We start from the raw sequence: 13141 nt of genomic DNA on the forward strand, positions 1-13141 counted from the left end.
GTGAAGTTAGTGAAAAAAGTAAAGATTCTGGATAACTTGTTTGCAGGCATGAGAATCCTCAGCTTTCACCATTGAAAGACAAAGAGTTTAATCATTTTTATTTAATATGTGTAAATGACATAAATATTTTGTACAATAAAGCATACATGTTTTCCACTTCACAATCAAATTAGTATAGGCAGAGTGATTAATTTGTTTGAAGTACATTTATGTACATTAAGTATTAATGGGTGATGATGCAGCCACACTGATTTTATTACATGAGTTTTTCCTATGCAGATGCTTCAGGCTAGAGGAGCATAACCCCCATGTTAGACATAAATCAGCTGTATTTTATTTTTTTCTAAATCTTCTTATAAACACAGTACATTTGTGTTTTTTCGTTGTTTTATTGTACCACAAATGTAATTGTCTGTGGCATCTTTGTTAAAGTGGTTGTGGGATTTCAGAGGTAGTTCACTTGTAGAATACAAGCTTATTGTTAGTGGGCAATGAACAGATCTGTATATAAAAAATAACACAGGGATTTCTTCTTCCTCCATATCAGCATGTTGACTGGTGAGGATCTCAAGGTACTGCAGGAGATATGCTTCAGGAAGAGTCTGTTTCCATCTTCTGCTAGCCTGAGGGCAGCTGTGACAGAAACTACAGTGAACATATCGTTTTCTTGTTTCATAATTTTTAGGTTTTGCAAATTGTGAGCTCTTGTACAAATTGGACTGATGAAATGGGCTTTTAATATAAGTGTTAGCTTTGCATGTTTGTTAAAGGACTTTTACTCGGCATAAAGCAGAGCCGAAAATAGTGTTCTATATCTCAAATAAACCTTAAAAAGATCGTACTGTTGGGCAGTATGAAGTCGTTTTCCTTTGAAGCTTGCCAACCCTGTTATTTTCTTTTCTTTTTGAAGTTAAAAACTTTCATATAAGCCTTCTTTATAAAGTACTTTTACAAATAATGTTTTGTAGTAGCTGCTGGGCTCTTTTTATGCAGTGTACAGATGATTATTTTGTAATGATCAGATGGTGATGTCTGTAGGCACCAAACTCCAGTCTAATCTACTGTGAACAGATAATGCGTATTATAAGAATTATCTGACCAGCAAGATGTTTCCTCTCATTCCCAGGGTCTTTAATTGAGTAGTGACAGAGTGTAAGGTTTTAGTGGATTTAAGTTACATTTTTAGCTTCTGATCTTTTTTTTTAAATGTCTAAAATACAGTGCTTTTTAGCCCATTTCCTGTTAGCCTGTTTTTGAAGCAGTGTATTATTGTTGATAGACTTTTGGGAGAAAATGGTTCTTTGTCATTTAGTTCGTGTTTGTTTGATTTATTGTTGTTTATTATTCCCTAATATTTGACCTTTAGGTCTGATATACGGTAGGCTTTCCTGCCACTGCAACTTCATGTTTTTGATTTATCACTAAACCTAATTATCACAGATTCCCATGACTTGTGCTCTATTGACTTATTTTCTCTCAGGTTGATTAGGGCCTCTCGGGAGTCACTTTTCTTACTGAACTGACATAGCCAAAAAAGGAGGGTGACACACTTACAAAGAGAGGATTTACTCTGTGTCCATTAGAAGATGACTGTTTTTTTTAAATGTGGGATTTGATTTCCCCCTTTGGTTTGTAGAAAGAAATAGCATTACTGTGCTTTAAGTACTGCGTGTAATAAAGCTTGAAGTACTGTGTATTTTCAGTATATGTTTACATTTTCTAATGTGTGTCTTTTTAAAATGAAAATACTGAATATAATTCTTTATCTGCAGTCCTGTTTTCAAAGCACTCTATATGTGTTTTACCTTGTATTGGTTTTATTCTATGTAATGTACAATTAGCAGAGCTAACTGAAGCGAATTTGTCTACCGGGAAAATACAGGTATTGAATTTCTTCCCATCAGAGTCAGCTCAAATCTTCCAAAAATCTGAGGTGACAATTCTATTTATTGCTGAGAAATCAAAATTTGTTGCAAGTTTTTTTTCTGTACAGTACGTGCAGTTTCTTCCTTGATATTATATGTCTGAAATTGTTGTGTGCACTGTTGTATGAATAATAGTCATATGTAAAAGTTATTTTCCATTCTTTGTTTGTACTGGCAGCATGAATTACAGTTTAATGCATGCGACCAGGCTATTTGTAGTCTGTATACTGTATGTTCGGATTATGCCACTTCACAGTATGCCTCCAGTGCACAACAGTTGTATGAGGACTTGTGAGCCTAGGGTATTATTTCATCTAACAGATCATTTAAGTTGGCATGTGTATTTCAGACAGGAGTTTTGACACTGTACTACAGTTCAGACCCTAGTCATTCATTAAAGATAAATGTGCTAACTGGTTCAATTAAGTAATTATGCAGCAACACTGTTCTATTTATTAGGTCTAGCATGAGATGTAATTTTCTAAAATTGGTACTTCTGGCAATTCTTCACAATACTTCAGAACAGCCTAATGGAGTCCCAATACTCTGGTAGCCATTAATGATTCATACTCCTTTAACCTCATGTTATTTATTCCAGCATATATGCTGTATGTGTAATAAAACTGTGCATATTTAAGTACAGTATACTGCTCACACACACTTACTGTACAAAGCTGGATCTTGCTCACCTCAAATTTAGGTTGACTTTTTTCTTCAACCTCTCCCTTCACATTTACACTTGAGATCTGAGGTGGCCTAGAGTATTCAAACTTGTAACTATAAAGTCATCCAGAATTTCAGAAGAGTGCTTTTCAGGAATGTGACGTGACACAGTCACATACAGTTCATATTATATAGTACAATCACACATGAGCAGATGAGAAGAGGATGGGTATTTTAATTTCTTGCAACATTGTTGGTATTTTCCTTCATTAGAGTACTGCTGCTTTCATTTGCATGCTTTGACAGCTCAGGGTAACTGGTTTTCAATGGCAAGTTGACCAGGGGTGCCCAAACAAGTCAATGACCATTAAAGGATTTTGTAAATGTTATTGCATGCTTTTTCATACTATTGAGTATAAGTTGACTTGGGGACACTTTTCTCTCTTAAAAGGTATTAAGGAGTTTTCACACACTGGAAAATGTATATGACCTAATACCTAATTTATTACTAGTGTATGTGTCCTGGTTCGTCATCTGACAGTGCATTTCCAAATTTTGTTTTAACACTAAAGCACAAGAAATATTTTGTACCATTACATTTTGTTGGCCTGAAGCTGAGCAGAAAACGTCATTAAAAATGCAGCACAGTTCATTAACAACACTCTCTAAAGAAGCCATTGTCTGTTATACTTTATAACTGAAAGCAAATAGGAGCACAAAGAAGAAGAAAGACGATTTTTCTTACTGGCACATTGTGCAACTTGCAGTCATGGTGAAATCATGTAGTTCATAACTGTTTAGGAAGGTAGGATCATTAAAAATCAACTTAAAGACCCTCTATAATTTAAAGGCCTTGTTTTAATTAGGGCATAAAATGATTTGTGGTTGGGGAATTGATAAACAACTAGAAACTCTCGAATCTTTCAAAGCACAATTTAGTCATTTAGAAAGGCAATGTACAGTATTAGTATAGTCATTTCTACTGTCTAAACATTTTTTCTTGTAACATTTGGATACTTGTTCATTCATTGCACATTCCTTTGAGATTTACAGTTGATGCCCTATGTAATATCGATGCTTTTCATATACTGTAGCATACTAGTTAAATCTCTTAACATATTTATTTACTTACTTGACTATATTTCTAAATCACCTATTTACTTATTCTTACTTAATTAAAAAATAATCAGTTATTTTTTACAACCCCTAAAGTAACACCAAAAACAGTTGTGTACATTTATTCTTAGGTAAAGGTAATTCTGTAGCCTAGGTTCAGTAAAATAACGCAAAGATTTTGTGTGCTCTTAGGACTGAGACATTTCTGATTTACTTACAGATTTAAGATTTTCTGGTTGATTAAACATTATTCAGGTTGGTTGAGCTGATTGAGAATCAATGCTTTAATCAATAGATTTGTTAAATTATCATGCATATAGCACAATGACCTTTGTGTCCTGACTTAGCTATAAGAATTGTTTTTCAATAGTCCCAGTACCAATATGGTATGACATCTTCAAGAGGTAAATGACACCTTTTAGTAAAAATATATAATAAATATATAATAAACTAAAAATATAACCGTTTTGACTAAGAAAGCCAAAGTCATTGTTAATTTCGTTAATTGTTAGGGTATTACGCAGGCTACTCTGAAAAAAGGTTTAAGGGCTGTGGTGAAACAGATATACAGTAATAGCATATGAAAATGTAATCAGAAAGGTCAGCTCTTTCTTTGAAAGTGAGTTACGTTTTCATCTGAAATTGTAATTTTGTAAGGAACTTTCACTTTAAATATTCTCTTAAAGATTAAAAGGCGATGTCAAATGTTTAAAAGTTGAAAACATGGTTATACAGTATATTAAGTTTATTGAGAACAGAATCCTGAAAGACAGTTATGACCCAGAAAGCGGCATTGAAGAATTTGAGGAGGCCTTCATTTCAAAATTGGATAAATGAAGTCTGAACATGATTAATGATTGTGATGATATTTTATGATGATGTTTTCTTTTCAAAACCTTTAGTGTTTTTTGCTTATTTGTATTAGATTAAGCCAGCTAATGAAAGGGTATAAAATGTAATTTTGGACATGATAACATGTAGAACAGTCAAAAATGACCTAGATTATTTTTTTTAGAGTGTGGCAGATTCTTCAGTGTTTGAGCAAACTCTGCTGTAACTACAGCTTTAGGCCTTTACTAAACCCAGTTTGTAACAAGGAGGTTAATACCGACTGGTATTAACCTTCTGTGCTTTTAGAAGATTTAGGATTTGAGAAAAAAAAATATAATCTTGCAGTGGTTTCTGAATTAAGTAGCAGGGGTGGAATTTTAAATAGGATTAAGTAGCTACGCTTTAAGAAATCTGGAATTCAGGTTTCATTTTGGGAAATTAGCACAACAGAAAATTTATTATGTAGCTACATGGTGGGGTCTTAGCATAAGCACTGACATTTTTGTAAATTCATGTCAATACATTGCAGAATGTTATATGGAGCAAATAATACTATACTCATTGTAGTAAAATAAAGCATAATTCATTGTGCAATCAGTACTTGTATAAAGAGGCCATCCTTGACTTGCATAAGAGTAGAGTTCTGGAAACTTCCATAAATTAAATTTTCTCTATGTCAGATTTCATGTTTAAGCCATTCTAATTTATATTTTTGTTTTCTAGCTGTGTCTGCTGTGGTTGCAGTGCACCTAAATTATTTTGTACGTTTTCTAATTTCCAACATAGAGATAGCCTTTGCTTGTTCCCAAATCTGAATGGAGAAATAAAAAAATCTTGGTTTCTCTTTTCAAATTTGTTTAGAAGTATTTCAGAGGGAGAGGTGGTGATCTTTAAGAGAGGGGTGGCAAACATGACAAATTAAAACTGTTAGAGAAATTACTTTAGTTGTACTTTAATCTCTTCCCATTAAAGCTTTCTGTACTTTCAGATGCAGATTTCATTGAGAGCTTGAATTGAAATGTAACTAAGGAAATAATATAATTGGAACAAATCGTTTTTGATCTTTCCTTCAGTAATTAGAGGGTAGAAGATGAGAGTGTGTGGGCTACATAAAACATAGAAAAGTTAAATATGAATGCACCATGGCAGATGTTGGGATTCTACGAAATGAGGATTTTGGGGCTAAATATAGCTTCATAAAAATTGTGACTTATCTCTTCCTGTTGAATTTCTTGATAGCTTTTCATCACTTTTGTGTGTTTAAATTACTTTTTTGCAATTTCAGAAAGCAATCAATATATGCCATTTAGAAAGTTAGATTAAATCAAAATCTACCTTGAAGTCTTTTCCTGGAGTTCAGTAGTGTATAATTTTTAACACAGCCATTTCTGTGAATGATAAGTATGCCTGTTGCTAGATAATGTAGTACCTGCATTTAGATGTCTTTTATTCTGCTTTTAGTAGTAGTAGTCCTGACTGGATTTATAAGTCATGGTAGTAAATGACATGTTTTACTCACATGGTCTTTTCAGGATTACACCCCCCAGTTAGCTGTAAAAGTGATGCTGATGAGTCAAGTTGAGATGGCAGGTTTTCAGTAAAGAGCATCTATTTTATTTTCTCTGTAATTTGATTTTTCACAGAAAAGTTAGCTGTAGCTGCTTCAGGAATCTGTGGTTCCCTGCCCTTTCTCAGTATCTCATTACCTTTACTTATGCCAGCTTGTTTTGGTGCTAGTTTATGGTTACTGATTATGCAATGGTAATTTAAGTGAAAAGCAACTCCTTAAACTAACTTTGAAGACCCATTTGTTTCAAATCGACAGTGAGGTTGGCAATACTAGTCAAGTAGCTTCATACTTCTTCTCACATGCAAAAAACGTTATCCAGCTCACATGATTTTCAAAGGAGTTTCTCAACTCTTTATAAAACAAAATGCTAGCGATTCCGCGTTTCGTGCACTAAAGCCAAATGAGGTCTTTGAAGTAAAAAACTTTGTGAAGCCGGAGGTTGGTCTGTGTTCTTCTTTTTTTAGACCTAAAGCCTAATGGTGGGCCTATCATGGTTTGTGGCTACCTCGGAAACCAGACAGGTTGCCATCATTGAACCATGAATTATGAATTAGTTGCTGTATCAACAAATTCTGCAGAAGAATGACACATCATCCATTTGACAGTCGTAACCGAGTCGAAAGTGGTTCATGCAACAAGACATTGATCCTAAACTAATAAGCAGCTCTACAACAACAAAAAAGAAAATTTGCATTTTTGATCATCCAGAACCACGGGATGGAGAAGGAAAAGAATTACGCTTGTTGTCTAGACCTAAAACCCAGTTGAAATGTTTTGGCAGAACCTAAAGCAAACTATTCATGCAAGGGAAACCACCAAACCAAAGTAGTTCTGAAGAATGAGCCAGAATTGATAAAAGCTGAGAGATTGATATATATGGCAGCTGTTTAGTGGATGTCAGTGCTTCTGAAAGAGTTTCTGAGTTTCACATACTTATTCACACAAGAATATTTACTGTTTTTGCTGTCGATCATTTTGTTAATTAAACAATCCAAATATAGCTTATGTCTTTGTGTTATAGGTTAATCAGGTTGTCTTAATCCTTCATTAGGATTTTCTTGCCAATCTAATTACATCCTAGGTTAAATCATTAAAAACATACTTTATCTTGTGTATTGCAGAGGGGGCTCACAAACTTTTTCTCAGTACTATAAATAACACATAGAAGGTGAGAGAGGGAGTCGGTCAACCACACAGTACCTGCAGTGTTCAGCATTCTTTCCCTAAAAAAAAAAAAAAATCGCTGCAAGGTCAAAAATGAAAGCTTCTGGAAACCTAGATGAGGCAATGTATCTACTGGGGGGACTGCATAAAGAAAAACTTGTCATAGCCTGCGAGATGGTGTCAGAGCAAATGACTGTAGGTATGGCGTCTTTTATATTTATCCATGTCTGTTTACTGTGTAGGTGATCGAATAATCAACGTGACTGCCAGGCCTCTAGGAATTCTTGGTATTTTAGTCACAAATGGATGTGCATCAGCAGCTGTTCCGAGCTGCCCTCCTTGTCTGTAAGCTGCTGCAGTGCCTTGGAATGCCACATATGAGGCAGCTCGTTTAAAGATGCAAGATTAGTTTCTGTTTTCCTCTTTTCCGGAAAATATCAATGCTTCTCAAGCCAGGTGTATTGATTCTCTGTGTTGTGCTTTGCTTTGAAGAGCGCTGCCTCTCAGATTAGTCTTAGGAATGAGATCTGGTGTGTTTGAGATGCAAAGAACAGGGAATCAAAGATGGGGTGAGGGTGGTGGGAGGGAGGAGGGGGGTATGGTTCGCTTCTGCTTTCTGGGTGTTGAACTTTTTATTTGCTCAATTCTTTGCACTGACACAGGGACAATTAAAAGGCCTCGAGGCATTTTGATTTCTTTAATTCTGTTCTTTCTGTATCCGTTTCTTCTTTTGTACAAGTACAGATGCACTTCTGATTGGTCATAATGGACATTGTTTCATGCTCCATGTCGTTTTTTGTACTGTTATTTTCAAAGCTTTAAGAGCCGGTGTAAATGGCCTTCTTATGCATCTTTTGTGCATGAGAATCGTTAATACAATGAAGAAACACTGGATAGGTACTGTACACCCAGTCTCAGTCTTTGTTTTGTATTGAATGGGTTTTCCATTTTTGCCCTTTTGTCACTCACAGTTGTTTGTAAGATGAATGTTTGAAGACTTTGAAGAAAGGTTTGTTTCTCTTGGCTTTTTTCGGTTCTGAAGAACATGTTTCACTTTAACTTTGATGGAATAGCACTGTAATAAAAGTGCCCTAAACATTTTCCCTATAAATGATACTTCACAAATAAAAGTAATGTACATTTTTCCTGGACAAAACCCTTTTGTCTGTCAGTATCTATCATTATTTTGTCTCCTTTGCTTTTTTTGTCCCCTTACATTGTCGAACTGTTCAGATTTTACTGTCCGAGAATGTAACAGGATGGTGTAGAGCAAGAATGTCGACTCAAGTCTCTATTCATGGATTATGGTAGAGTAGTTTGCATTCCTTTTGAAAGGCCTGCAACCACACAGACTAGCCTGGTGGTTCCCAATCTTGATGCTGAAGACCGACACATCTTCTGGTTTTTGTTCCAGCCAAGATCTGTTACAGTTTAATGCTTAATTGACTTAATATCTATTAATTTGAACCATTTGTTTTTAGCTACTAAACATGGTCGAGGTCACATTTAACTGGTACAGAGTTGACCACTCCCTCACACCTGAAGAAGACTCCACAGTTTACCCTTCTGCATGGAAAAAACCTTGACCCGTTCATTTTTAATACACAGTACATTTTAACCTGTGTATTTCATTATTAATCTATTTGCAAGATCACATGAAATGAAATTAACATTTGGTTTATGTTTTTAAAACCCTTCTTAAGGGTTGCAATAAATACATCAATGGCAGACAGTGCTTCTTACAAGATACTTCACTTGCAATGTGAAAGAGAAATAGTGTAAAACAAAAACTATTTTTACAGGAATGATGCACTTTGACCTGTGGACAAACCACTATTTTTTATTTACAAATAAATACCCCGGGTTCGTTATTCAGTAATTAAAAATAGATTTATGGAAAATTGAAACAATCATCTTGGGTTGTTACATGTAAAAAAGAAAACAGGTGCAACCGGAACAGATGTATTTTGACTATGAAATGATTTATTTTCATTTGTAATTTTAAGCATGAATTATCTTCTGTAACTCAAAATGTTCTTGTCCTGCCATTTAATGCGAGCACTAACAGCCTGTGACTTATGCCATTAAGGTTTTCTCAGCTTGACTTGATCTATTCTTGAATATCTGACAGAATCCCTTCATTTAAAATTTAGAGTGCATTGAGCAAAGAAATCCTGTTCAACAAAAAATGGCTAAAAGACATGATTCTGTTAGGAGTAAATCCGTAAAAAAGTGCAGTGCTTCAAATTATAGTATATCCGTATCCGTAATCCGTATCTTAAATCAGTACCGTAGAATATCTGTTTCCTTTTTAAAAATTTGATCTATTAAAATGTTGACATCAAAATCCCTGGGTATTCTGGTTAATTCTGTTGTTTATATGTCATAAGCAAGGACTGAAGATTGTTAAATACATGAAAAAAAGAGCTTAGCTGACCTGAAAATGTATGAAAGCTTTTACATGGTATTTTAGTAAATACATTTATACTGGTACATCTTATAAAACATAACAGATCTTGAAAGTTAAATGTCCTTTTAGATACTTCAGAACTTTTCCAAAAGTAAAAGCATGTTTAGAAAAGGTGTGACTCAAAAAAAGTATACAAATCTTACTTTTTTGACTTCTCTTATTGTACTGTATAACAGATATCGAAATTGTTTTATTATATTTAAAATGGAATTGTGCTTTTGCATGATTTAGTTAAGCTTCAAAAATAACCTCAGATGTGTAAATAAATCTGCATTGGATGTATTAAGTTGATGTAAGCACTACCATTGTTCAGTACCTACACCCAAGCAGATCTATTATTGTTCTGCATCACATTTCGTACTCATATGACCTATTGGAACTAATTCTAATGTTCTGCAGTGTTTCAGACCTCAGTTATCTCTTTCGCAAGCCAGGAATTTGTTTGCTTTGTGCCTGAAATGGTATAAATCTCTCCGGCATTCTGCTTTCCTTCCTTTTATATATCTGCCTGTTTGGAGCTGCTGATTATTTCATTCCACTGTTGTAAGACATTTGTGAGCTGAGACATTTAAAGGCTGAGGTCGTACAAGATTGTCTCATTCATCACATCAAGATTTACCACCTTGGATCACGATACACTGTTTAGATCTGGCCAACCCTGCTTAGTTTTGCCTGTCCCCTGCTGTGTCTGCTGTTTCCTGGCCTTCGAATTGTCTTTGGTGTCCCGAGATTACTTGCCCAGATTAAGTAGCATGTGCTTTATTTTATTGGCTCTGTAATTAACAGCTATCTTATCAAATCGTATATACTGTATAATAGCTGCCTCTCAAATGCCACTCCTAATTTATTTGAAGTGTCACGGTTAAACAGTGGTTTCTAAAAAAAATGTCATTGTACAAACAATTTCACGTAACTGAAGTGGTGTTTGTTCAAAGGTCATCCATTCATCCATTCATCCATCAGAAGCAAGGCAGTGAATACTTATTGTGGATTAGGCACAGTAAATGTGTTTTTATTCTTTCCTGAATGACTCTGTATCCACAGGCTTGAAGCTTCATTGTGCCCAGATAAAGGACTTGCAGTTTGTGTTAATCAGCTATTACTATAAATGCACTTCTTTTTCTATTTTTAAAAGCTAGGGCATATTGAAAGTTCAAATTCAGGTTTAATAAGACTCTGTTTAGACAGAATTTCTGATTCACTGCTGTTCCTAAAAAGGGAGTAATAAGCAGGCCATTGCCTGGGACCCATAGATGAATAACAGTGTTGGGCAACAAGCCTGAGCAATAGCAGGGGAACTGGTCCTCCAACAGTGAAGCTGCAGCACATCCCAAGTTACTGTATGTGAAACAATCTGTTATAGTTATGTCAAAATGCAGAAAATGGCATACAAGTTTCCACTATCACCAGTATGGAAAAAATCGTGAGAAATCGGTTCCCCCCCCCCACCTCACTCCTACTGCAGATATTGGAGAACATGAAAATGTGTTTGGCCACCATCAATTCGTACATTAGCCACGTACACCAGCAAATCCAGTGCCTGCCCCGTTAGAAGTATTCCTGTTTGTTTTCCTTCAAATTATTGTAGTTGATTGTGATTGTTTCTGTGAGGCCTTTGCAGTGCTAACCAAAGTACTTGCATTTTCAGAAATATGTTGAGCATCAGTTCTCTTTTATCATCTAATTAGGTAACTGTACTAGACAGGATTCTTCTGGGGTCTCTTGTTGCTACGCTCCAACTTTGTGAGGAAGTGATCTCTGAATTAAACTGACTCCTCTTTTTCCAGGGCTCACTTCCTGAGCATTTGCTAATGAAACAGGAAATGTTGCAGATGATTCGTTTCGGCAGTCTTGGCAATAACCCTGCCCTGAGTCACTGCAGAGTCTTTCCTTCTGAGCTGAAGCGCTCAGCCCTGCACCCTGTTGTGAGGTGTTGAAGTTGGGAGGTCTTGGACTGCCCTCCGATCTGGTGGGCGGTTGTGACATCTGTCAAGGAATTGCTGTTGCTGGAATATAAATAATTTGTTAGTGAAAATGAAGAGCTGCGTCTTTACAAACCAACTGACTTCAGAGAGTAAAGAGGTTCGACTGCTGAAGCTGAAAATAAAGACCTTACATGGAAATAATTTTTGATTCCATGGGTTGTGGCTTGTTTCTGATGTGCCGCTGATTAAAAACTGTTGAGAATGTTTTAATGGTATATGACATGAAGTTGAAGAATAGCAAGTCTGAAAGGCATCAGCCCCTGACTTCACCCTGGGGAGCTTGTGAATCATGCTTTTGTAGCTGGCAAATGTAATTCATGTAAGTAGGTCAATTTCCATCTGTAAATATAACCAACAAGATTCAATTAATACACTGAAAGACAAATAAATTCATCTCTCCTTTTTTAAAAAAATTGTTTAGATTTCCTGCTGGACAACTACAGACAATTTTTTAACATGTTACAAACTACTGTGACTACCACTCGTGAATCGTTGCTTGTCCCAATTTCAAAGTAGTCCAAAAGAGTTAATGGCAGACTGACAGTAAGGCCAGTTCTGGTGTTAAGTGTTTTTTCATAGTGAGAATAGACTATCAGTTAATTGTGAGTTGGTTATAACATGTTCAAGTGTACTAAAACTCGTAACACACAAGTAGGAATAAGCAATTGTGTGACAGGGTGTGAATACTGATTTCTGAAGATGTGTGAAAGTATGTGTCGTAGAACTGAGTATTTATGCCCAGCATCTTAATACAAATTTAACTAGGCCTACACCTTGCTAAAGTGAATGAGTGACGGGTACATTTTCAGTGTAATGTTTATTACACTTTATAAATGTGTGAATTACATTGTTGGAAAGGCAGGGGACCAATACGTACACCTGCAGGTCTATAAGAATGTTTACATCTTTTAATATTTTCTTTTTTAAGTCCTACATATTTGTCCAACCTCAGAGAAGGCCAGTTAAAATTGAAAGCACATGCTTAGTGATCTACAGTTTGCAATTATTCTTGTTACTGTAGAATAGAAAACTGCTTGTGCTCAATGACTCATTTGATGAAAAAGTCATTGATTGCAAAAATATGCAATTATCGTGGTTTTAGAGCATGAATTATGATAAGATTTTCAAACACTTTGTCAGCACCAGCATCTTAATTCTACATAGTTGTTTTAGGTAGAAATTAAAATTTTGATGCAATTAAAGCAGAAATAATAAAGCCAATTAAAAATTAATTCTTTAGTACAGAGCCAAATTGAGTACAAGTAGCAGTCAAATATTTTTTCTTTCATGCGTTAATTACTCAAAATAACAAACCTGAAATTGTCACAATTACTGTTTTATTCTTCATTAAATATTTTAACTATAATTGTCCAGCATTAGAAAATGTTTATTAATGTACCTGGATCAATGGATCTAT

General features: G+C 35.2%; 1 protein-coding gene across 4 annotated transcripts in view; it reads left to right on the forward strand.

The window, feature by feature from the left end:
* efr3a (EFR3 homolog A (S. cerevisiae)) overlaps positions 1–13141 on the forward strand; it is a 137372-nt gene that overhangs the window by 2387 nt on the left and 121844 nt on the right. Inside the window, exon 1 of one of the 4 annotated variants that reach the window (XM_088643927.1) lies at positions 12019–12043. The exons of the other annotated variants lie outside the window; for them this stretch is intronic. The gene's annotated coding sequence lies outside the window, so the exon portion shown is untranslated. Of the gene's footprint in view, positions 1–12018; positions 12044–13141 lie in introns of those variants that run through there. 4 annotated transcript variants of the gene reach the window in all.

This window comes from Lepisosteus platostomus, chromosome 8 (genome assembly GCF_059453375.1).
Source record: "Lepisosteus platostomus isolate fLepPlt1 chromosome 8, fLepPlt1.hap1, whole genome shotgun sequence".
NCBI lineage: Eukaryota > Metazoa > Chordata > Actinopteri > Semionotiformes > Lepisosteidae > Lepisosteus > Lepisosteus platostomus.